Below are 24,845 nucleotides of genomic sequence, written 5' to 3'. Positions count from 1 at the left end.
CATTTGCTTTCTGGATATACCTGATATCTTGCCAGATCTCAAGCTCAATGCGAGCAAATGCCTTCCCTCTAAAACCTGGACCTCCTTCTGCCTTCCCCACCTCATTAGTGGCACCCCCGTCTAGTCAATCTCTATGTCATGTTATTTCTCAAATAACATTCACTATTATTTGAATCCATGTCCTCTTTTATGTTTCCTCTGCCTCTTCCCTGAATTATACCTTCAAAGCCTGTGGGCTGGACTAGTGCAGATAAGTCTCCTGCCTTCAAAGACTCCAGCCCTTCCCCTCGCTGCCATCAGAGTGAGCTGATAAAGCACAACTTTGACCATGGCACCACTGCTTAAACGTCTTTCGTGGGCCAGGCACCTCCAGTTTGGGAGTCCAAATTCCTGAACACTGCCCGACCCCAGAATACCTTTCCAGCCTCGTCTCCCCAGGCCGCCATGTTTCAGCCACATCTGACGAGCAGCCTTACTCTCTCGCCGCCTGGGAGGCTCCTCTCCCTCCTCTGCTCAGTAGACTGCTTTCAAGTACAAGCACAGCTCCTGGCCAGCTCCTGTGTGAAGCCTTCCACGTCCATCGCTCTGCCACCACCACAGCACCCGTGCACTCCTGTCACCACCCAGTCGCGTGGATTATGATTGTTTGCTCACGTCTTCCTGCCCACCTCCCCGCAAGAATGAATCCCTCGTTTCTTACCTTGGGACACTTCCCCCCTGCTACCCCAGCACCTAGCACAGCCCCTGGCCACGGTATCTTCTTAGTGAATGTTGGCCAGATGAGAAGGTAATAGATCAATGCTGAATATTTGAATGCTTGCGGGGGAAAAAAATCTTATTATAGATTTAAACAAGGATCTTAAGAACAGAGTAGTACTTAGATGTGAGCTTTTGCTTTTGTCCATAAAACAAGTTATTCTGACTTGACGTCAAAGATAAAATAGAATTTAGATCAGTAATAGTTTCCTTTTCAAATATTGTATGCTGTTTTTTTCCTTTATACTTTCACTCTGTTGCTTCTGTTAGGTTGTCAACCTATTCTAAAGAAATGACTCATGGGGCAAGACAACTAGATTCTAGTTCTAACTCAAATACATTGCCCAGGTCCCTAACCTCTCTGAGCTTTGGTTACCTTATTTATAAACCAAAACAGTTTATTCAGTGATCTCTAAAGGAATTTCCATTTTTAAAATTCTACAGCATTTTAAGGCTTCAGGCGCTTGAAGTTGGGGACTGACGATCATAGGCTTATTTTACTGTTCGTAAGTGGCTCTTCTGAAATTTACTTCGGAGCATAGAGTTTCAATATATACTCTGTTCTGACCCATTGAAGAAACCAAGTTAGGATATAGCTTTTCTAAAACTGTAATATTCAGTGTTGGCAAGAGTACGGTGAATGGGGCATTCCTTTATGATGCCAGAGGAAATGTGAGCCTTCCCAATGTGTGTATGCACTGTGTATCAAGAGAGTTTAAATTGTTCAAACTGTTTGATCCAATACTTCTGTTTCTATAATTTATTCCATTGCATAATCCTAGCTGAGCACAAGAATCTGTATATAATGATATTGATATTGGCACATTTATAAAAGGGAAGTAAGAGATAACTAGATGACCAGCAATAAAAGAATGTTGGCTTCCCTGGTGGCGCAGTGGTTGAGAGTCTGCCTGCTAGTGCAGGGGACACGGGTTCGAGCCCTGGTCTGGGAAGATCCCACATGCCACGGAGCAGCTGGGCCCGTGAGCCACAATTGCTGAGCCTGCGCGTCTGGAGCCTGTGCCCCGCGACGGGAGGGGCCGCGATAGAGAAAGGCCCGCGCACCGCGATGAAGAGCGGTCCCCGCACCGCGATGAAGAGTGGCCCCCGCTTGCCGCAACTGGAGAAAGCCCTCGCACGAACCGAAGACCCAACACAGCCAAAAATAAATAAATAAATAAATAAATAAATAAGAAAATCCTTTAAAAAAAAAAAAAAAAAAAAAAAGAATGTTAAATAAATTTTGATGTAGGATATCATGCAGTCATTAAAAATCAAAAATTGGATTCCAAACTTACATACATTACAATCCTAATTTTAAAACATTTCATGTATGTATAAAGACCAGAAGGAAATAATCCGAAAAGTTAACAAATGTATATTTCTACCCAGTAGGATTATAGGTAATTGATCTTCTTTAAACTTATTTATGTTCACCAGTTTGCACGGTAGACTGTGGAATTTGAGGAAGACAATTACTTAAAATGTATTAAAGGCCTGTCGATGCAGAGCAGGGTTGCGGTTGCTGTAGGGGTCGACAGATGAGACAGTGTGACACCCGGTGTCTGGGAGCACCCATCTTGCAAGTGCTACAGACATATATGAACGTCGTTTAGTGGCGACGGGGCCCGTACCATGAACAAGTGGCCGACCCTGAGCTTCGGTAGGACGGAGAAAAGGCCGTGGTTCGTACTCCTGAGATGCCCTGCTAGAACCACCGCTGCTCTACCGTGTCTGGGGGGAACATGGCAGCCCCACCTACAGGCACGTACTCTTTCCGAGTGAGTCCCAGCCAGCACGAGCATAACTGTTGCCCTCCCCACAGCCTCACTCTGACCCGGAATCCTAGGAAGGGAAGACCTCTGAAACTTAGGAAGGACGTTTGAAATCCTAGGAGGGAAGCCATCTTCAACATGTCTGTTTTTGTTCTGGTGATTTATTTTTCATTTTTTTATTGAAGTATAGTTGATTTACAATATTATGTTAGTTTCAAGTGTACAGCAAAGTGATTCAGTTATACATATATACGTGTGTATATATATTCTTTTTCAGATTATTTTCCATTATAGGTTATTACAAGATATTGAGTAGAGTTCCCTGTGCTATACAGTAGGTCCTTGTTGGTTATCTGTTTTATATATAGTCGTGTATATATGTTAATCCCAAACTCCTAATTTATCTCTCCCCCACTCCCTCCCCCCCATCCCCTTTGGTAACCATAAGTTTGTTTTCTGCCTCTGTGAGTCTATTTCTGTTTTGTAAATAAGTTCATTTGTATCATTTTTTTAGATTCCACATATAAGTGATGTCATATGATATTTGTCTTTCTCTGTCTGACTTTACTTAATACGGTATGATAACGTCTGGGTCCATCCATGTTGCTGCAAATGGCATTATTTCATTCTTTTTTATGGCTGAGTAATATTCCATTGTATATATGTACCACATCTTCTTTCCATTCATCTGTCAATGGACACTCAGGTTGCTTCCAGGTCTTGGCTGTTGTAAATAGTGCTACCGTGAACATTGGGGTGCATGTATCTTTTCAAATTAGAGTTTTCCCCAGATATATGCCCAGGAGTGGGATTGCAAGATTATATGGTAACTCTATTTTTAGTTTTTTAAGGATTGGTGATTTTTTAAATGTGCTTTTTTAGACATTATTTTATCAGTGAGCTCAGGATACAATATAGTATTATGCAAAAATAAGACACAATATGTACAAAGATAGGATATCATAGTACACATATCATGCATAAGTGATATATGCGTGTTATATATGGAAGTGTGACCTTACAGAGTAGACACTGGAAGCACATTCTAGTGGGTTGGGGTTTGCAGACCAACTCTCTTTCTACCAAGGATAAGGTTCCCGAGAGCTGTAACAGCTTCCAGAGCTCGTAGCAGTTCCTGGCACATAGTAAGCATTAAATGGTTCTTGAATTAATAAATATATACTTAAGTTACTGAGATTCATAATGAGTGGCACCAAGAAAAATGCTAATTTTGAGACAATAGGGGAGCAAGAAATAGACACACTGTCAGGCCTCCCTAATAGAGGGACTTTATTGCAGGAAGGTCAATAAGGAAACGGGGTACCCAGGACTAGCCCCACAGGGAGACACATGTTGGTTAGAAGCATGGACTCTGGGGCCAGGCCATTTGAGTTCAGGTTGTGTCTCTACCACTTAAAAGCTGTGTAGCCTTGGTCAAGTTACTTAATTCTCTGTGCTTCATTGCCAACATCATCATCATCATCTACTTCATAAAATTATTGTGAAAACGATTGGATTAATATTTGTAAAAGGGCCTATAATGCTCCTTAACATATAGTGAGCGTGCAATGAATGTTAGCTAATATTATTGTTCTTGTTACTATTAATACCGTTAAAATCGTTGAAGACGAGGATGCAGTTTAGGGACCTGAAAAACCATGACGTGCCAGGAGATGGATCATCTCCTCTGTCTTCATGTCCACTGCTTAACTGGGTCAGCTGTTCCTTTCTGTCTCTTGTCTGGTACCATCGGCTGACTGCCCCCTCCCTCTCCACGATCCCCAGTTCATCCTTCTGGGAGGAACCTGACTGCCCTGTGTGAGTAGAGTTTTTCATGCCCGGCCAGCTCAGTGTGCTATCCAGCCTGAAGACTGGCCACTCCTGGCCAGGGACCTGCTCTCGTCCAGCTGGCCACGGCTAGGGTGGGTCTAGCTGCAGTTGGTCTCAGAAGGGAAACACAGGCACAAAGGAAGCACTTGTAATTATGGAATTTTAAATTATTCTGAAAAGAGGACTTTAGAATAAAGGGTTAAAAAAAAACACTTAACACTGTTGAAGAGAGCCGTTGACTTCTGGCATTTTCCACCTAGTACCCCGATTCATTTTCTAAGACCCATTAGTCACTGTTAAGATCCAGAAAGGAAATTATGTGAGTAAGAACTGCGGAAATGAAACCTCAGAGACCTTTTTTGAATCCTTGCCCTCCTAAGTCATGCCCTTTCCACCTCTGCATCAGTTCACATTGTAGCTCGTCTTCTTTCTGGTATCTTATTCAATTCTTTCTATGCCCATGGACCAGCCAAGAAAGCATCGTATGATGTGTAAACTACACATAGAGATGTTGATGGGCCTTTTAATTGTTTTCGAAAGCTGAATGATGCCTTTGGGAAAGCTCATAGGGAAGATACTAACATCACATGGTGTGCAATCTCATGGACCACACTTCCTTCTCTCACTGTCACTGCCATGGACCCGCATCTTTTCACCACTCCCTGTATCCTCAAGGTGATCAGACAACATTTCACTCCCTAGAAGTCGACCACTGCCCTTTAAGTCCCCCCTATCACTTGAGTCAAGTCTGATAGAAATGGCTCTTTGCTCCAATGCTTGTAGCTCCACAGGAAGCAGACAGCAGGAGACGAACCTTTAGGGGGTCACCGCTCACAGGCTGTGTAAGACCATTGTTCTTTCTGGGCCATCTCTCTTTTCCAGATGCCTATGATTTGGTATTTCTTCTGGCCAGAGAATAACACTGGAAACATTGAACAGAAAGCATTCTGTCCTTTATTACTCAATGTGTTTTTACCAGAGAAGCCCAAAAGGTTATGTTGGGTTTTATGAGCTTCAGAGGATTGCTGACTGGTGTTCCGCCTAGAAAGACAAATGTCGAAAACTGTAGCGTGGAGCTGCTCTTGTGGGTGGGCTACCGAGCTGAGACAAAATCTCTGCTTCCTGCGCCCAGCCTGAATATTGTGAAGGGGAAGGGAAAGCATCCTTTAAAATACTTTAATTGTCCCCTGGGTACTAAAAGTTTTAAACTAAAAATCTTACTACCCAGTTGACGGTCAATGACACATGTTTCTGATATTAAAATTCAATCACTTTTTCCTGTCTTCCTCTCACAAAGATGAAAATCAAATAAAATAAATAAGCCTTCAGCTGTGAGATGAATTTCCTCAAATGATCAGAACTGAAGGGCTTTTGGAACTTCCTTCACCCTATCAGCAAGAAAGACGTCAAAGCAGTGATACAAAACCAGGACTGAAAAACCAATTTAAAGACTTTTGCTGACATATCTAATGATCTTCTCAAATGAAAGTTATTTGAAAATAAAAATAAGGATCTTTTTAAGATTTTGGTAGCAATCTCCACCTATTCTGTCAGAAAAGTAGCTGCTTTTACAGAAAATTCCAAATGGTTTTCAAAACCAAATATAAATGTGATCTTTGTTGTTGATGTGTTGGCTTAATTTGAAGAATATTTTTAAATGCTCAAAAGTTGAAAATTCAATATTGTTCATTTTAAAAGATTGTAGATGTATTTCAGCCTAATGTTGACCAAAAAAAAAAAAAGTTTTAGGTGCCCTGCTCCTTTCTTAGCTCTGTAAGGACAGCATTGTGGAAGGAAAACCCATGGAAAGCCTTCAGTGATGGAGAGACCATATGTTAGAGTCTCAGAATGGCTTCTTATCTACTACTGGCTTCAGGGAGGGACGTCAGATTCTAGGGCCCACCGGTCTCATGGAGAGAATGGTGTGAAGTCCCCTTACATACATGTGAATCTGTGTGGGAAGCCATGTGGGGTGGGGTATCTTCTCTTATTCCATCCTGGCTCCAGGATGGATAATCTTCCCCGTTCATCCCCTTTGGCACAGAACAGAATCACTGGATAATTGCTGACCCTCAGTTTTCCTGCGCGCGCGTGTGTGTGTGTGTGTGTGGGGGGGTTATAGCCAAGGTAAACTGGTCTCTTGGGTTTATTTTGAGTTGAAAATTAGCTGAGCTGTTTGTTTCCTCTGAGCCATATACAGATGCTTTTTGAACTATCTTTGTGTTTGAGGGATTTTTTTTTTCATGGTATCAGCACACCACTTCCTCCAGGTCATTACTTTGAAACAATTTTGCAGAGGGAGATATTCCTGCCGGCAGTCAGCCTAGCCAAGCAAAGCGATGATTGAGGGATGGCAGCAAACCTTTACAGTCTATTTCATGTTTGTGCATGACTTCATGAAATGATTCCTCACCCACTAATTCTGGCAGACAGGGTGGGCTGTCATCTGACCTTACCAGTAGAAAACTGCATTTTGTTAATATCAGGCATTGGCTCCCCTGTTTGAATGAGATTCAAAGTTTAGGCTAAAATAATGTCCTCAGATGACCCTTTGCCTGCTCTCTCTTTCTGAGAATTCCATGGAACTCTCTTGAATGTGGATTTCTACTTAATCTTTGATACATCCAGGCTCTCTGGTTCTGATAAATTTTTAGAAACTGCAAGTTTGAGTAAAGCAATTCTTAACTTTCCTTTAATTATACTTTAAATATTATACTTTAATTTTTTTTTTTTTTGGCTATGCCACATGGCATGCAAGATCTTAGTTCCCTGACCAGGCATCAAACCCATGCCCCTTGCAGTGGAAGCCTGGAGTCTTAACCACTGGACCACCAGGGAAGTCCTAAATATTTTTAAATAAGTGACCTTTGAATACTTGGAAATGTTGATATGCAAACATATGCAAGTGCTTTTACTAACATGTTTTATAAATATCATTCCTTTTTCCATAAATTCATGAATTTCTTTTGTTACGAAGATAGTAATATTTTACATTATCTTACAAGTAAATTCTAAACCTTTCAGTACTTTTATACTTATGCTGAGGAAAATAGAACTAGAGATTTTAAATATATAGCCATAATAAACTTATAGTGATTTTATATTCCCAGATTTATGGATTAAAAAAAAACTGATTTGACTTTCATCCAGTTCTGATTTTATATTTTTTAAAATGTAATTGCTTTCTTGTGTGTGGGAGGGAGTGGGAGGAGTTACACTTAAGGAAAATACCCACTGAGTTGACCCAGTCCTTCCGTGGACTTTATTTTTGTAAAAGCCCAAATGCTAGCAAAGCAATAACAGGTCCCAGTTACTTCGTAAGTAATATATATTGTACACTGCCTTTTACACTGTTTTTACGTAATTGTTAATGAATCCAGGGTATAATATGTGGTGTTGTTCTCCATTGTTCAACCTTGTGCATCTTTATGCCTATAAAGACTTTGAGATACCTCAACTTTATGTATCTCTCAGCATTTCTGAGAAACTCTCATCTGTATTTGCAAGATATAGGGAGAGGGCGGAAAGCAAGGGAAGAAAACCTAATCTCCACATTTGTGCATTAGAGGCTGAAGAGAATTCAGTAGGCACTGCTGATGAAGAATATTAGAAATGTGCCCCTACAGAGTATTTTGCACGAGGTAGGAGTAAACCTAGGATGACTAGAAAGTTCTGTGTTCAGAAGCCTTTGTACTTTGGAAAATAAAATTTCACATCGGTGATCTTCAGATTGGTTTTCCGTGAATTCCCTGCCAACGAGAGTTGGATCCGCAAAGCGTTTTCTGTGTGGTGTTCAGTTCTGCTGAAGCTTTCCTTGACTCTGGGCACAACTGTGTTTCACGTCTGCGTCCCTCATCTCGTGGTGGCTGAACCTGGGCATGATGATAGGAATCGTTTTGTTTTCTCAGTTGCTCAGAGACCCCAGATCTTGTCTCAAGGCCTGCTTTCTTTCCGTTCATTATGTGCCACCTCTGAAAACAGTCACAGACCATTACTGTTCTTTCTGCACTCCTCAACCACTAGAATAAAGCAGACTTGAAAAGAAGTTCTTTCTTCCATTTCCCAGTTGGGTGAGACAGTCCCAAAGGGCTTTGGGACATTTTCTTAGTGCACTGAAGATAAGCCTGCTCTCTGAAGTGGAGGATTTGGGGTCCCCATCCTCCTCCTGGAACTCTAACCTACAGTTGGCAGGGAGCCTCTCCAGGTGAAATGAAAACAAGGCAGTGAACATAAACTCAATTTATGAATCCCTGTTTCTCCTTAACTTTTAGGAGAAATGGTATTTTTAGGAAGTTTCTGGGGCATTTTTTCTGAATTTGTGTTCATTAAGTCTAGTGATTTTTGAAATTGCACAAAAAAGCAGAGGCATTCGTAAAAGAGAATTTTGTAGATCAATGCCAGCTTTTTGAAATAGGCCTAAGTAGACTTGAAAATGAGCTGTAGAACCAATATAAAATGGAGACTCTGAAAGTACGAGTACCCAGGTTTTCTCAACTATGACATAGAGTAAATTCTTTATTCTTAAATTACATTGAATTATCCTTCTATAAACAAAAAGAGCCACTTCATCTGCTGTGTTCCCTCTTTTACCAAGTAGCACTAACTGGGGAGAAGTTTAGCTCACTTAATAATAGTAATGATAGCTGATGTTGCTGAGTATTTAGCGTTGTGCCAGTTACTTTACCCCAAACTATCTACCTTTCTCATTTAGACATATTGAGCATCTTCTAAGTCCAGGAGAGAAAACTGTACCAAGTAAGGAATAGCTCTTGACTTGGGAAGACACAGGTGGAAAGGAGACCAGAGAATGTCATTCCAGCCCAGGTCCTCCGGTGAATCATCAAATAGATAACTGTAGTTACTTTGAATGACTTAGGTTCAGAAAGGTTTTTATCACCAAGTTTTCAATCAAAAAAATTCTAAGTTAGATTTTACTTTTTCCAGAATATTTGCAGAACTACTAAGGAAGATGGCAAACATAACAGAAGCTTGGATGCTCATTAGGTCAGCCTAAATTACTCCTTAGTTCCTGGGAACTTTGGTCTTGTGAAAAATGGAATAAGGTGACTCAGGGTCATAATGGTTGTTTTCTGTACTCAGACTTTAGACGTTTACACATGTCTGCACGTGTATAACATAAATCAGGGCATTCCTACTTCTGCCTTTGCGACAGGAAGAACCGTGGTCAGATGTGCCCGGATGTACTGCTCCTTCCTCCCAGTATGGGATGGAAACATTTCTTAGACATTGAACATTCTCAGAGGCTGCACAAAATTATCCACAGTTGCAATCTCAGGGAATTCTTTTGTAAATGTATATCTGTTGGGAGTAGGAGTGATTCTGGATTTATGAAATTTTATTTATAAACACACAGAAATGGTCACTGCTATCTACCCAGTCCCCCAGTGGTCAGAACATTTTATTTTGTCTATGAAAAGTCATGGAGCTTTTAGGTGGCCTTTAAATTCAAAAGTGGAAGAAATAAGGGAAAAGATTAAAACCCTGTGATTTAAAAAAAAAATCCAGATAACAGATTAACTAATGGAGAAAGATATACTAATGATGGAGAAGACAATAAATACATATAAAACATTGTTAACCTCATTAATAATCAAAGAAATGAAAATTAAAATGGCTCATACATACAATTTTTTTGTCTATCAAACTGGCACATTTTGAAAAGTGATAAAAGCACATGTTGAAAAGAAATGAAATGGGTGCTAGTGAGAATATGAATGCTAAAACTAAGAAAATAGTATAACAACATGTATCAAGAGGAAAAAGGAAAAACTTCATATCTTCCATTCTAGTAATTGTACTCTAATAAATTTATCCTAAGGAAATAATCTGAAAGGACCACAAACATTTACATACAAGTGTATTAATCATAGTAGGATTTGTAATAATAAATTGGATGCAATTTAAATATCTAACAACAAAGAGTATTTACATAGGTAATGGAACATCTATAAAAATGAAATATGCAACTATTAAAATTGTGTTAGGATAATATTTAATAACACGGGGAAGTGTGGGAAAGAAGAGTATAAAACTGTATATATACAGTATGATTCCATTTCAGATGCATGCACAGAAAGGAAAAAAGACTGGAAGGAAATTCCAAAATGGTAACTGGTTTTCTCTGAGTACTAATGGGTCACTTTAAAAATTATATTATTCCTGTTTTCTAAACTTTTCATGTATGGCGTTTTCATAAGAAAAAATATATATATTTAAGTGAAGCAAGAAAACTATAAAAAGTAGGAAAAACTTAAGAAAGTTTACCCTAGACAGTGTGACTGTACTGTACAGCATCTCCCTCCAACCAAACGGCTTCCTTTCTCTCAACAAAACGTCCACTAATTCAGTGTCGTTTGGGTTAACAACTCCTCTGTCTGTAAAGATAAAAGGCAACAAGTCGATTTCCTCCTGACATCTTGATGAGGTCATCTTACCCTGTGGAGGGGAATTATGACTTCTGGGTAAGAAGTACTTAGGGACAGGAGCCCCTTACGTCCTGAGTGCGGTCAAGGGAAAGTGTAGGGCCGGCTTAGGGATGTGGGGCAGAGGCTGAGGCTGGCGCAGCAATCATGAAGCCCTCCTCCTCCATCACTTCTGAGTCCTCTCCCTTGAAGAATTGGAACTAAAGTTTTAGTTTAGTCATGTTGTGAATTAAATAGACTTTTGTGGGCTGGCCTGGCAGCGTGCCCTCAAGTATGTTTGTATGGAAATGGTTCTCAAATCGAAATGATTACCCCAGGACTTTGGTGCACTATATGTTTACACCAGAGTCTGCCTGAACTAGCCCTTCCTCTGGCAGTGACCTGGGTACTCTGTAACACCTGTGAGGCACGGAACGGGGGGTAAATTGTTTTCCTTCCATCACATCGTCAACTCAGATGTGAACGTGAGCTCTGTGAGGGTGGAGATCACTGTGTGATCTCACCTGTCTGATCCCTGTGGCAGCCGCAACACCTAAAACAGCACTTGGCGCGCAGTGGATACTGAGTGTTGAGTGACTGCCTGGGAGCCCTCGCAGCGTTCCTGCTCCCTAGTCAGCCGTGAGGTCAGAGACAGGTACATGGGGAGAGCAGATAAAAGATCATAGAAGATTTGATTTCGGGCTTCCCTGGTGGCGCAGTGGTTGAGAGTCTGCCTGCCAATGCAGGGGACACAGGTTCGAGCCCTGGTCTGGGAAGATCCCACATGCCGCGGAGCAACTGGGCCCGTGAGCCACAACTACTGAGCCTGCGCATCTGGAGCCTGTGCTCTGCAACAAGAGAGGCCGCAATAGTGAGAGGCCCGCGCACCGCGATTAAGAGTGGCCCCCGCTTGCCGCAACTAGAGAAAGCCCTCGCACAGAAATGAAGACCTAACACAGCCATAAATAAATAAATTAATTAATTAAAAAAAAAAAAGATCATAGAAGATTTGATTCCTAGGAACTAGTCTTCTTTGTGCGTTTTTCTTTTCTGGCTGGAGAAGACTGGCCAGGAGGTTGAGCATGGGGCCAGAGGAGCTGGAGTTGGAGAAGCGAATCTGGAAGGAAGCAGCTGTGGTGACTGAGAGGGGCGGTGGCCGGGATGGGAGGAGCTGTGGACCCGGCGGCGATTATGCTTGACCTTAGCCATGGAACCCAGACAGCTACATACTTACTTTGCTTGACAGAGCTGCCACCCCAAGGCCAAGAGTAACACCCAGATTGGGTTCTGTTTAATTGCTGTTTAGTCTTATTTTGTTTTTTATTTCTTAATGGTGGTAGGTAAGGGTGAGGCAGGGAGAAACCAGTTTGATTTTTTTAAACTATGTCCATTTACCTTCCTGAGGGTGTCCTACAAAACATAAACCACATGTGGCTTTTACACCTCAAGTCTTTGTGGTTTGCTTTTCTCAACCTAGTCAATATTTAAACGTAGTCCTGGAGTTGCTTTTTACGTAAGCCATCATTCTGTCTGTTCTGTTGGAATGGTTCTCAAACAGGATGAAATGATCCAAGACTGAATTAAGCAGCTTCCATGCAGCAGGGGAAGAGTCATTTAGTCAGCACTGAGCAAAAACAAAAAACCCCAATAAACCCAAACAAACAAAACACACACACAGAATGGTAGAGCAGATCACCTTGTGGTCGCACCTCTTCTGATCTCTTGCCCCTGCACCTGTATTTGGAGTTGAGGGAACACGTACGTGCATTGGGTCCAGCGGAAGGCATTTCCGTTGTCTGATAGGGCAGCCATCCCTTTAGAGACAACCTGGAAGTGTTTTTCCAACAGTCTGTTTTCCCAGTCAGTCATTTGGAGATTCCAGAGCAGCCAAATGGGAGGCGGAAAGTTCTTGAAGTGGCAAAATCAGATGGAATCTGGGGTCATTCGAGCAGAACAAATTGTTTCAGCCAAGCCACTGAGAGAAGCAGGGCCTGCTAAGAAACAGGGGCAAGAAGCACCGCATGCAGCTGTGACCGTTGGGAAACAAAGTGTGAGATTCCCTCCCAGGATCATAGGTGAGCAGCTGTGACGGTCCCCGTGGGTTCCTCTCTTTATTTCCCAGGCTGGACAAGCAGAGCCATCAAACTGCCGTGCCTGACTTTAAAGGAGCTCAGTCAGGGGTATGCACAGAAGCGGTGGCCTGCAGCCCTGTCTGACCCCGGGCTCACTTTGAATAACAGTATTTTCTAATGCCCCCTTCACAAGCTTCGATGAACCTTCACCAGGGAAATAATCTGACCTCACACGTCATGTCCCCCCAGATCCATGTAATCTTTATCTGTACTTAAAAAGAGAAATGAAAGGAATGTAATTTATTATAAAATAACTTCAATTTGTAAGTGATCGGGTACAACTGATTAGCAAACAAAATGGAGTGGTCAGGGGTTTGCAGATACCCTCATAATCACTGTGAGGCGGACAGCTGCAACTGCAGGCTAATTTGGGTAAGAGAGACTTAGGTACCGCAAGTGGCGATACCTTGGGACACATTTTCCAGCAGAGGTGAGCAACTCTGGGTAAAAAGCTGAGCAAAACATAGTATTTCATTTATATGACAGTTGCATTACTGGAAAATTCAGGGACTAATACAACAGTGCAATAATTACTTTGAATTGTATGTAAAATGGAGTTAAGTTCTCGGCTCAGAAAACTAAATAGTTTTTTCACCTACATCAGTGTCCAACAGGACCTCTGTAGGTCATGCGGGTCAGTTCTTTATTGAGTGGGACAGTCTGGTACATTGCAGGTTGTCTAGCATCCTTGGTCTGAATCCCAGACGGGCCCTCCCCGTTTGTGACACCCACAAACACCCCCATTTCCTGTCCCCGTGCAGAGGATCTGGGTCTGCTTCTCCACGTAACAGCTGCACTAGCCTGGCCCTGCTTCTTTGGAGTCAGGGGGCCCCAGGGGGGGTCTCGGGTCAGTGAGCCCTTCCTGCAGGCTTCAGATGAGTGCCATCAGGCCCAAAGGTGCAGAGCTGGATAGAGCCTTTTTTTCCTGAGAAGCCCAGGGAAGGGCTTTCGTGTCCACATGGTTCGATTCTCCAGCAGGAGACACTGAGTAACCAGCCATATGGCTGGAGGGAAGACTGAACAGGGAACAGTATGGCTGTTGTCCCCACCCCAGAAATCATTGTAGAGACCCCATCCTGGGCTTCATACCTAATGATTAGCAACCAGATTAGCAGCCAGAAGGAACACACAGCTATCCATATTCCAGCAGCTTCTCCCTGGGTGTGTGTGCAAACAGATACATGGCAGGATGTGAAAACAGGGCTTTCCACCCGTTGGCCCCTTGAGTTGTAAGAAACATTTTTCTATATCTCACGTGGTTTTTTCCCCTGGGGGCCACTTGTATTGAATGTTGGTGACACCTGGGAAATGTTTGCATTTTAATTAAATCATTAAGGGTAAGACGGGGCTCCTTCCCACCAGGCCCTCACCATCTAGAGACGTGTTGTCCAGTGTGGTAGCGGTTCTTGAGCATTTGAAATGTCACCCATAGTAAAATACACACCTGTTTTTGAAGACTTAATAGGAAAAAAGAGTGCAAAATGCCTAATTAATAGGTTTTTTATTGTGAGTACATGTTGTAATGATAATATTTTTGAAATAGGGTGTTAAATAAAATATGTTATTAGTATTTCACTTTTTTTCTTTTTAATGTAGCTAGTAGAAAATATAGAACTGCACATATAGCTCAAATTATTTCTACTGGACAGTGCTAATCTAGGGGGAGCGTTGCTTTCTTTTGTTCTTTGGTTGGTTGGTTGGAATTTAGATTTTTGTTTTTTTCTTGCCGTTAAGAGGGTCTCCAATTTTGAGAGTTGAATGCTTTTCTAGGAAGAGCTACTTGGGTTCTGAATCAGTATAAGGGAGCCCTCAGTCTCTGTCCCATTTCATCTATCAACCAAAGAGATCATTATGAGGAGAAAAAGGTAACTTCTGTAACTCCCAGGTCTGAGCATGATTGTAACAGAGTGAGCAAACCCCTTTAACAGCCTCTAGTGGATGAAGAAGGGAGTGAGCCTCGAGTCATTTTTATTTTATTGTTTAAACTTTTTATTATAGAAACATTTCAAATGTATATGAAAAGTAGTCAGAACATTATAACAAACTGCCACGTATGCCTCACACAGCTTCAAGAATGATTATCTCTGGCCAATTTTGTTTTCTTTAAACCTCTAGCTATTTTCCCCCTTTTTCACTTCAGGGCAAACCTAGACATCATACCTTTCTATCCACAAATATTTCAGTATGTATCTCGAAATATTTAAGGACTCTTTGTAAAAAACAACATAACCTCAATAACATTATCATGCTTAAAAATTAGCAATAATCTTAATATTATTAAATGTCAATCAATATTCAAATTTCCAATTGCCTCATATTTTTATTTATTTTAATGAAGTACAGTAATTTACAATTTTATGTTAATTTCAGGTGTACAGCAAAGTGATTCAGTTTTATATATCTATGTACATATTCTTTTTCATATTCTTTTCCATTTTGGTTTATTATGGGATATTGAATATAGTTCCCTGTGCTAGAAGATAGGACCTTGTTGTTTATTTTATATATAATAGTTTGTATCTGCTAATCCCAAACTCCTGATTATCCCTCCCCAACCCTCTTCCCCCTTGGGTACCCATAAGTTTGTTTTCTGTATCTGTGAGTCTGTTTCTGTTTTGTAAAGAAGTTCATTTGTGTCATTTTATAAAGATTCCACACATAAGTGATATGATATTTGTCTTTCTCTGACTTAATTCACTTAGTATGATAATCTCTAGGTCCATCCAAGTTGCTACAAATGGCATCATTTCATTCTTTTTTACGGCTGAGTAGTATTCCATTGTGTATACATACCACATCTTCTTTATCCATTCCTCTGTCACTGGACACTTAGGTTGCTTCCACGTCTTGACTATTGTAGATAGTGCTGCTGTGAACATTGGGGTGCATGTATCTTTTTGAATTAGAGTTTCCTCCAGATATATGCTTAGGAGTGGGATATAGTAGTGTGTATCTGTTAATCCCAAACTCCTAATTTATCCCTTAGTCTCAGGCTCCTCTCACAGCTTGTTCACTGCAGGGCTTCATTCTCAGTCTCCATGTGTGTACATGTGGCTGTCATACCACCAGTCCCAGCCCCACACATCTTAGAAAAAGTCTCGTTGCATCTCCTTGGTACGAAGTAGTCCCATGCTCGTCTCTGAACCAATCACTGCAGCCAGGGAACCGCAGGCTCTAACTGGCCGGGGCTGGTCACTTTCCATTCCTGGAGCCCGGGTAGAGTCAGCCCAACTGAAGCCAGAAGAGCAGGAGCGGAGATCAGTGGATGTCTCTCTCCCCAGATCTGAGGCTCTACTGTAATTCAGAAGAATGGATGCTGGACAGCCCCAAAGCAACCAACGTATACTCTATTTACCTATCCAACACACACACACACATCTTCCCACACATACAGTTTCAAAAATGCTCCCACATAATAAATCACACTCACCCTCCTCCCCAAAATAGGTGGCCAATCCAGGTCCAAGTCCAGCGCCGAGTCCAGACTTTCCACAGTCTTGTCCGTCAGTGCTGAATGTAGTATCTCATGGTCCAGTGCTAGATTATAAATTTAACACCCAGTATACAATGGTGGAGGGAGAACAGTAGAAGAATTTCACAATTAAACTTCCATTTGGGAAAGGAGCGGAGACATTGGTCTCCTGTCTCTAGCGTATTTTATAACCCACTGAACAGATTCTAGCTGTGTGGCAACGGAATGAGAACTTTGGTCATCCAGTGGCTTAACCTCCTTCTCTCTGGGTGGGCCTTCCTTATCTGTTGCCTTCAGAGCCATCTCTAAGAGAAGGGCTGCACCTGTTCCACGGCCTACACCCTGTTCTCCTGGCTTCAGGGATCTAGGGATTGACTTAGGATTGGAGCAATCATAAACTGTTTCCGACCGTTTTGGGGCTTTATCCTCTAGTACTTAAAAACGTGGTAGGATTCTCTAATCCCTGAACTCCATGGACTAGTGAACAAAACTCAGGATTGTGTTGAGTCGTACTCTTTGAATGTGGAGTCAAGCCTGGGCATTTCTGTCTCCCAGCAAATGAACCATCCTCCACTCCCAAATTTTGTGGCCTCTTATTAGGTACAGTTTGAAACAGTGGCCTGAGGTGGTGAAGCCACTAATAATTTCCTCCTCGCTCCTGAGATGGAAACCAGTATATCACAGTGAATGTAACGGGCCTTCTACTCAGATGAGAGACCACAGTGTCTTTGGAGGGACGATGGGGAATCGGGCTTCTCCTAGGTTTCAAACTTCTTTCCTGATATTGTTCTTACCGTCTGGCCCTGCTCTGTCTAATGTTAACATAGTGTAGAGAATTTGGGTTTTTAAACCCACAAAGCTCCAGATTATTTGACTCTCAACCATCTTGGTTGCACCTCACAGGAAAAAAAAAAAAAGGGGGGGCTCTATTAACAAAGCCCTTTTTCCCTGCCTCTGGGCTTCCAATCAGTTTCATCCTAAGTTTATCTCTTTCCTGTGGCTCTCACTGAAGGCTGCAAGTAGCCGACACACTCCAACCTTCTACATTTCTTCTCCGAATCCTTTAGTGGTGCACCTTCAGGAGGCTCGTGGTCTCAGACCCAGGATTCAATAGGTGACGCCATAACCAGCAGTGTTGCCGTCACACAGCCGGGGTGGCCAACCTCCTAGAGCAGGAGAGCCCGCACTAGCTGTCATCCAACCTTAAATCGGCCAGTTGCACATTTTAGGGTTAGTCACATTCAATATTCACTTCTACTACTGACTTCTGTATCACGTAAGAGTGTTTGTATTGCCAGTGATAGAAAACCTGATCACACTAGCTTAAACAAAATAGAGAATTTATTTGCTAGTATAAGTTAAAAGTCCAAAATAGAGCTAGCTTCAGGTATAGATGGATTCAGCCAACAACGCCAACAGCTGGGTTTTCTCCATCCCCAGCTGCCCACTTTGTTGGTCTCATTTTCAAACCCCATGTGGGTGAGAGGATGAGTGAGCGAATTCCAGCCCCTCCATCTTCACAGATCCAACTCCAGTCTCATCCCTCAGGAAGAGTCCTCTCCTCTGGCCACAAATTCCCTTGGTTCTGATGAGGTCACAGGCCATCGCCAAAAAAGTCTCTGGGGCCACGTGAATGCAAGGATCCCATGAGCCAGCTCTTCGTGTATCTGGAATGGGAGTGAATTCCTCTGGACCCACAGGGTCTGGGAAGGAGGGAGGGAGGGAGGGAGGGATGTCTCCAAACGAAAACTGAAGGACATCATTGTAAGTAGGGTCAGTGGATACTGAGCTGCCAAAACATAAGGAAATATATTGCAAATATTTCCCCAAGTAAGATTATACCAATTTATATTAGCAGGACATAGAATAGTACAAAATTTGTTTTTAATTTCTCTGTTTCTGAGATTATTTTTAAATGATCAGCCCTCTATGTAACTGTACTGATAAGTTTATGGGGAAGAAGGTAATTCCTTTGTTTCTGCTCTTTTAAATCGCATAATTCCTATATTTTAACAAGTTGCAAGTAGAATTTCTCTTACAATAAATGCATACATTTAATTTGGTACTGTTTCCTTTTCCCCCAAAAAAGCTATAAGGGGGGTATTTTGCTATTGAAGCAGGTGGTGTTTTAGAATGGAAGGAATACAGTATTCTAAAATATGTTTCCACTACCAGGGAAATACTGAACTATAACATGTAGTCGTGAAAACACAACTTGAAAAACCAGAATTATGAAAAACAATTGTTCTTATATTTTATACATGTCACTGTTGCCCTTATTCAGTCTCTGTTGATTTGGGGTCACCATAGGAGGGTCGTTGGCTGTGATTCTTTACGGCTTTACCCAGACTGGTGAGAACCACCATGTTGTACTATAATCTCTGTCCGTCCTTCGTTTTCTGTTTTTGTAGATTAACATGGAGGATTCTTCATCTGATTGGTCCGGAGACTGTTGATTATTGTTTTACTCTATCATTAGGCTGGGACTGGTCTATGTATTGAATAGGATGATATACGCATTTAAGATTCTCTTTGAAGTCCAGAATTGTGATTATCTTTATTCGCCTCGGGGTCTCAATCCACTTTTCTTCGGCCTTTGATTATAATAACATCCCCAACAGCAGTACAAACCCTACCCTCAACTGCTCCCCTCCACATCACAGCCTTCTCTCTACCCCTCTTCCTTCCACCTCTTCTTATGCTTATAGAGAGGAATTAAGTGAAATCCTCCTCTGAACTTAAAATGAGGCTTAAGGCCATAATGACACTGGACCATGGAGAGAGAGACTGGGCTTCTGGCACCAGCTCTGCTGCTGCCTGCTGTGTGACAGAGGCAGGTCACTTAACCTCTCTGGACCCCCGTTTCCTCTTCTGTAAATGATGGTGTGGACTCTGATCTCTGCAGTCTCATTCGTCCTTAAAATTCCTTATTCTGAGAAACTGACGGGGATCTGGGAACACCTGGGCACAGAGGAAGGGCAGAAAGCGCTTTCACGTCCAACACCTACACCCACTGCAGAGGGTGGCCTCCAAGGCCGCTTTGTCAGTGATGCAGTTGGAACCGCCCCCCGCCCACCATGTGATCTCTCCTTTGTCTCCATCTTTTCCTGCCTTATTTCCTTTTTCTTTTAATTTCTTCCCCTTCCTTTCCGATTGGATTATTTATTTGTTTTTAACTTTCCTAACCCATTTTTCTCTTCCCCACTGCCCGATGACATGAGCCACTTGCACTGCATGAGACTCTGCACACATTGCCAAGCCCCCCGGTTGGCTAAAGGGTTTACTGCTGATCTCCAGTGTCCTTTCCCTGGCAGATTTCCCTTTAACCTAAGCCTTCCCGAGAAGAAAGTGCAAGTCTAGGCTTGGCATTCCTTAGTCACTGCTTTAGGGGCAACAGCCTTAGGCTCTTAAACGAATGTTATGTTCTGGTAGAATTTTAAAGAGAGATTGATTTTCTTTTTCATTCAACAAATAATATTTATTGAGCACCTACCAGGAGTCAGATGCTGTTCTAGATGCTGAGGCAACAGCAGGAAACAAGGTCCTATGGAGCTTGAATTCTAGTGGGGAGGGATGTACAAGTAAATAAACAATTAAATGAAAAAATGCCAGGTGGTGACATGTGCAATGTATAAAAGAAAATGGGAGTAGAGATGGGACATGAGAGGGGGCATTTTTGCTGACAACTGGAGAATGAAAAGGAACCAGGGAGGTGAGTGTACCAGGTGAGAGGGCTTACAAGTATCAGGGCCAGGATGCAAATGAGCTTGTGCATTTAAGGAACAGAAAGACCTGGAAGGAAATTAGCAAGAGGGAGTTTACTTGAGATGAGGTCAGAGAGCTGGGTGTGCGGGGGGACGCAGATCTTGTGGGTCCTTGTGGGCCTAGGCAGAGCTTGGATTTTTAAAGTGAAATGAGAAACCGTTGGAGGGTTTTAAACAGGGAGGAACATTATCTGATTTATGTCCTATGGTGCATAGTGGACACCTCATAAATGTATCCAAAGTTGACTGTCCTTACAAGTTCTCATTAAAGATGAAATAGACCCAAACCCTAGACAACTACTCCCTTGTGTGTCTCACAGGCTCCAGACTTCTAAGTGACATACCCCTTTCTAGTTGAGTTTTTCCTAATGGGTGAGAATAGTCATGAACTGTAGTGTCCTAGGGTGTGTGTGTGTGTGTGTGTGTGTGTGTGTGTGTGTGTTTGGGGCACATTACTTATTAGAGAACTTCAAAGTAATTCTGTAAATACATAGAGAAATCACCCTATTGCCCATGTTCTCCTTTTAGACCCAACTATAGTTAGACTTCCCCAAAGAGTCACTCAGGCATTTACCTGGTAGGTGATCAAGTTCTGTGTTTTCCCGAGCTTAGTGGAGGGCGAAGGAGATAATAGCTGCAGGCCTCCACCTCTGTCCAGCCTCAGGCCTGCATGTATTTATTCATGTATTGAGTGTCCCTTCGACTCCAGGCCCTACGTTAGTTGAGAAGAATAAAGTCTGTACCATCGAGTGGCAACAGGCAAAGTAGAAGACTCTAGGTCACTAATCCTTGGAAGCCCCACTTCTAGGAATTCTGCCGTGGCTTGGCATCATGAAACTCCTTGTGAGGCTAGACTCATATCTCAAAGACTTGAGAGTTAAAAGAACCTTGGATGTCAACTATCCCAGTACTTCTCCAGAATGTGCCTCTGTTTTTCATTCTTTCAGCTGATACCGTTTTCTCCGAGGTACGTGGTGTGTGTCACAGATATCAGTCTGAACCTGTCAGGTGGATTGAGAAAAAATTATGAGCGTTTTTAGATTTTTATACACTTCTCAAGGTTTCGCTATAATATTTTTTGCCTGTATTCCATTGCCTACCCACCTCTTAGAGTCCTTTGAGAGTGAGGGATCTGAGTTTCCTCCTTGTGTACTCATCATCTCTGTGCTTCTGTCAAGCATCCTCTGGGAGAGTTATTGTCACCCCATTAAGTGTGGCGGACGGAAACAAAACATTTTGGCTTAGAAAGCTCTGATCTTCAGCTGCCTTGAGCTGTACAGGCTTACTTCGGAGATACTGAAGATTCCGTTCCAGGCTACTGCAATAAAGCGAATACTGCAATAAAGCAAGTCACACCGATCTTTTTGGTTTCCCAGTGCGTGTACAAGTTATGCTTATACTCTACTGTAGGCTGTTAAGTGTGCAGTAGCATCATGTCTAAAAAAAATGTACATACCTTAATTAAAAACTACTTTATTGCTACTGTAAATCAACTATACCTCAATTTTAAAAAACTTCATTCAAGTGGTAATCGTCTGAGCCTTCAGCGAGTCGTGGTAGTAACATCAAAGATCAGCAATCACAGATCACCATAACCAATATAATAATAATGAAGAAGTTTGAAATATTGCTTGAATTATCAAAATGTGACACAGAGACACAAGGTGAGCAAATACTTTTGGAAAAATGGCGCCAATAGACTTGCTTGACTCAGGGTTGCCATAGACCTTCAATTTGTTTAAAAAAAAAAAATGTAATATCTGCAAAGTACAATAAAATGAGTTGTGCCTGTATATTATTTATCCTGACTTGGGCACCAAAATCACGTTTCAAAACTCATTTGCCTTCATACACCTGACTAGCTCTCTTCACCTGCGTTTGTAACTTACTCCCTACCCGGCTCTGTAGATGAGGAAGGATCACTTACGTTATTTATTAGTGCTGCTTAGAGTTTTTAGTTCTTGAGTGACTCTTTCCCTTAATCCTAAATGTTATCATCAATATCGAGAGCGATGCTTTAAAATGGAATTTCTTGAAGGAATGTCACGTTCCGTGAGCAGTTATTTTTGTGGAGGTGTCTAGAATAAAGTTGGGCTGTTAACCAGATGGAGGTGCTAATCTCCTCTTGTCCCTGTACCGAAAGGTATGTTACACCTGGTGGGAAGGAGAAACATGTAAATTTCCAAATTTAGGGTTTGTTTCTTGCTTGCTTCTGAAGTAAAACCCATCTAGCCTCTTTTTCTGCAGAAAAGGAGGAAGGAACAAGCAACAAATTAATCAGACAGGAAGTGAATAACCACAGAAGGATGTCTGCCTCTGACTCAGTGTGTCACATTTAACGAGAGGCCAGAGCTTGTCCAAAATGGCTGTCCAAAAACGACCCCACGTTTGCGTTAGAAGATGATGCCTTTCTCAGGGACGGTTTTCTCTCTCATATCTTGCTTGCTCCCTGTCTGCCTGTGTCCCTGATCATGCCTTCCCGCAGTATCCTTTAACGGTAAGAAAAATTATATTCAAACTAAATGTATTTCCTTTATTCAGTTAGAGGGAAGGACTCGATGGCTTTTGATGGACCATAGTATGTTGAGATAAAGTTGTTTAATTTTTCAGTAGAGTACCATGTGGTCGAGTCCTGTTGCACACAGGACTAGTTTCACTGCTATAGTGACTGTGGGCAATTTAGGACTTGCGTTTTGAACCAAAATGTAAGCGAGATTTTCAGGAGAATTATTCCTGACCACTGGGCAAGTTTGGATCCACAGGAATTTTTTCTCCCATTTAAAATGGGGGTTTATGTCAGTAACTGTATCCTTTCCGCGGATGGTACCATTGTCCACATGACTGCCTTTGAATTGTCACTTCGGCCGGCAACAGTAAGTGCTTTTAAAGCAAAAGGAGCCACTGGACGCTTCAAAGGAAAGTACCGTGGAGCTAAGCTCTTGCCAGTCTGTTGCTACAAACCTGTTACTTAAGTTCAAATCCCAAACCATTTCTAAGCAGAGTCTTTTAGGACAGTTTGTCTTTTAGAATCATTCTGTTCAACATCCTAACAGTACGGCGCACAATTACGATTGCTAATCAAATTCTGCAGCATTCATTGTAACTAGTTACATTTAATATGATTAATATTTTGACGTAAAATATTGTAATTTTCGTATTTCAAACGGTGTACCCAGAGATGTACAGAGCAGGATTAAGGAAACTTTTTTGTATCAAAAAGATGCTTTTTTTTTTCTTTGGGGCATATATGAAAAAGCAACTTGACTTATATTCCTTTTACCCCATGGAGAAATATAAAATAAAGCTTTAAAAAGTTAAGAGGGCACGTACAACTTTGGTCAATAAGTATAAGTTCTTTTAAATAATTCAATGGCATAACTAGTGTATACAGTAGAAAATAGACAAGTGGTAAAATGAAGAAAAGACTGTAGGAGGGTTCTAATTAAGAAAAGTAGGACAGCTTGGTAGAGAGAAAGATAGTGGGAAAGCAGGATAAAGAATAAGACAGGATAGTGAGAGAGGAAGATGAGAAGCCTGAAAAAGATTTTGAGGTCCATTAGTGTGGAAACCATACCCTTACTAGTCACTTGGGCTGTGGGTCTAACATTATGCATTAACTTCGTAAAGTTATGTTGCTTCTGAACTGGAACATCGTTTAGTCAAAATTGTCCTTTTATAGTCTAAAGAGGTTAAATGATTTATCTAAAATCATAGGTTGTTTTCTGATGCTCTTTGAAAAGTTCATCTGTTGGTTAATTGCTCACAGCTCTTCAATTACTCTAATATCTAAACTTTTAAGGATTACACATACTCTGAATGAACTGCAGTATTCAGAGACCTTCCCATGGTGAAGAATTTTCCCTGGGGTCCAGCAGCAATTTCACTCTGATCGTTGACGAAATCAAATTCTAGATCTGCCCTATAGGCTGGAAGTTCCCCCAATCTGTGCTAAAATGTAAGAGGAAGTGAGCTACCTAATTCCTGGACCTTTCAAGTTTTATGCACTTTTGAAGTCTGCTTAACATTTCATGAACACGTCATTTTCGTTGGGAGTTTCTGGCTATTTAAATTGTGATTCGTTCCTGCTTTAAGGTTTGACTCATTTTTGTTTTTCCAAATTGTCATACATTTACTTATTGTTGAAAAGAGCATTTCCCCTGGACTATCAAATACCTCTGTCTGTATTTTGCAACCCTCAGTCCTGAAAATTAAAACTGAAAAAACGAATACTAGAATAAGAAATGCCTTAATTAGTATGCTTTTCTGAGAAATTTAAAATGCACTTTATATGCACCTCCGTTTGCCATTCATTTGTAATGCAGAAGTTTGCATGGGTGTGCACATGTGGGCTATATCATCAGCTTGTGGTTTCTCCTTCTCATGGTTAAAAAAAGGAAAAGACGATATTTATTGAGCACTCACTGTATGTTAGGCTCTTGACTTTTGCTTATTTTATTTTTTTAAAATGGCTAATACTTATTTAGCACTTGCCTCATTTAACTCTTGAATAGTCCTGTTGAGTCGGTACCCTTCTCGCCATTTTATTGTGGGAACTGGACTTAGGCTAAGCAGTTTGCCCAAGGCCACTAACAACTAACTGTAATTTCAAGAGCTTTTTTTGTTAAGTACTTAGGAGGCCACAAGGTGTTCTTTTCTAATCCTGAGAATCTGGGATTGTACAAATGCTTTGTTTT

The 24,845-nt window shown here is 41.6% G+C and overlaps 1 protein-coding gene across 4 annotated transcripts in view; it reads left to right on the top strand.

Annotated features, from left to right (window-relative positions):
- The window catches only part of WIPF1 (WAS/WASL interacting protein family member 1), a 121,282-nt gene that overhangs the window by 62,141 nt on the left and 34,296 nt on the right, over positions 1-24,845 (top strand). The window contains exon 1 of one of the 4 annotated variants that reach the window (XM_057550738.1): positions 22,519-22,648. The exons of the other annotated variants lie outside the window; for them this stretch is intronic. The gene's annotated coding sequence lies outside the window, so the exon portion shown is untranslated. Of the gene's footprint in view, positions 1-22,518; positions 22,649-24,845 lie in introns of those variants that run through there. 4 annotated transcript variants of the gene reach the window in all.

The sequence above is a fragment of the Balaenoptera acutorostrata genome, chromosome 8 (genome assembly GCF_949987535.1).
Source record: "Balaenoptera acutorostrata chromosome 8, mBalAcu1.1, whole genome shotgun sequence".
Classification (NCBI taxonomy): Eukaryota; Metazoa; Chordata; class Mammalia; order Artiodactyla; family Balaenopteridae; genus Balaenoptera; species Balaenoptera acutorostrata.
Note: the sequence above shows the minus strand (reverse complement) of the source record. Positions and strands in the feature narration are given on the sequence as shown.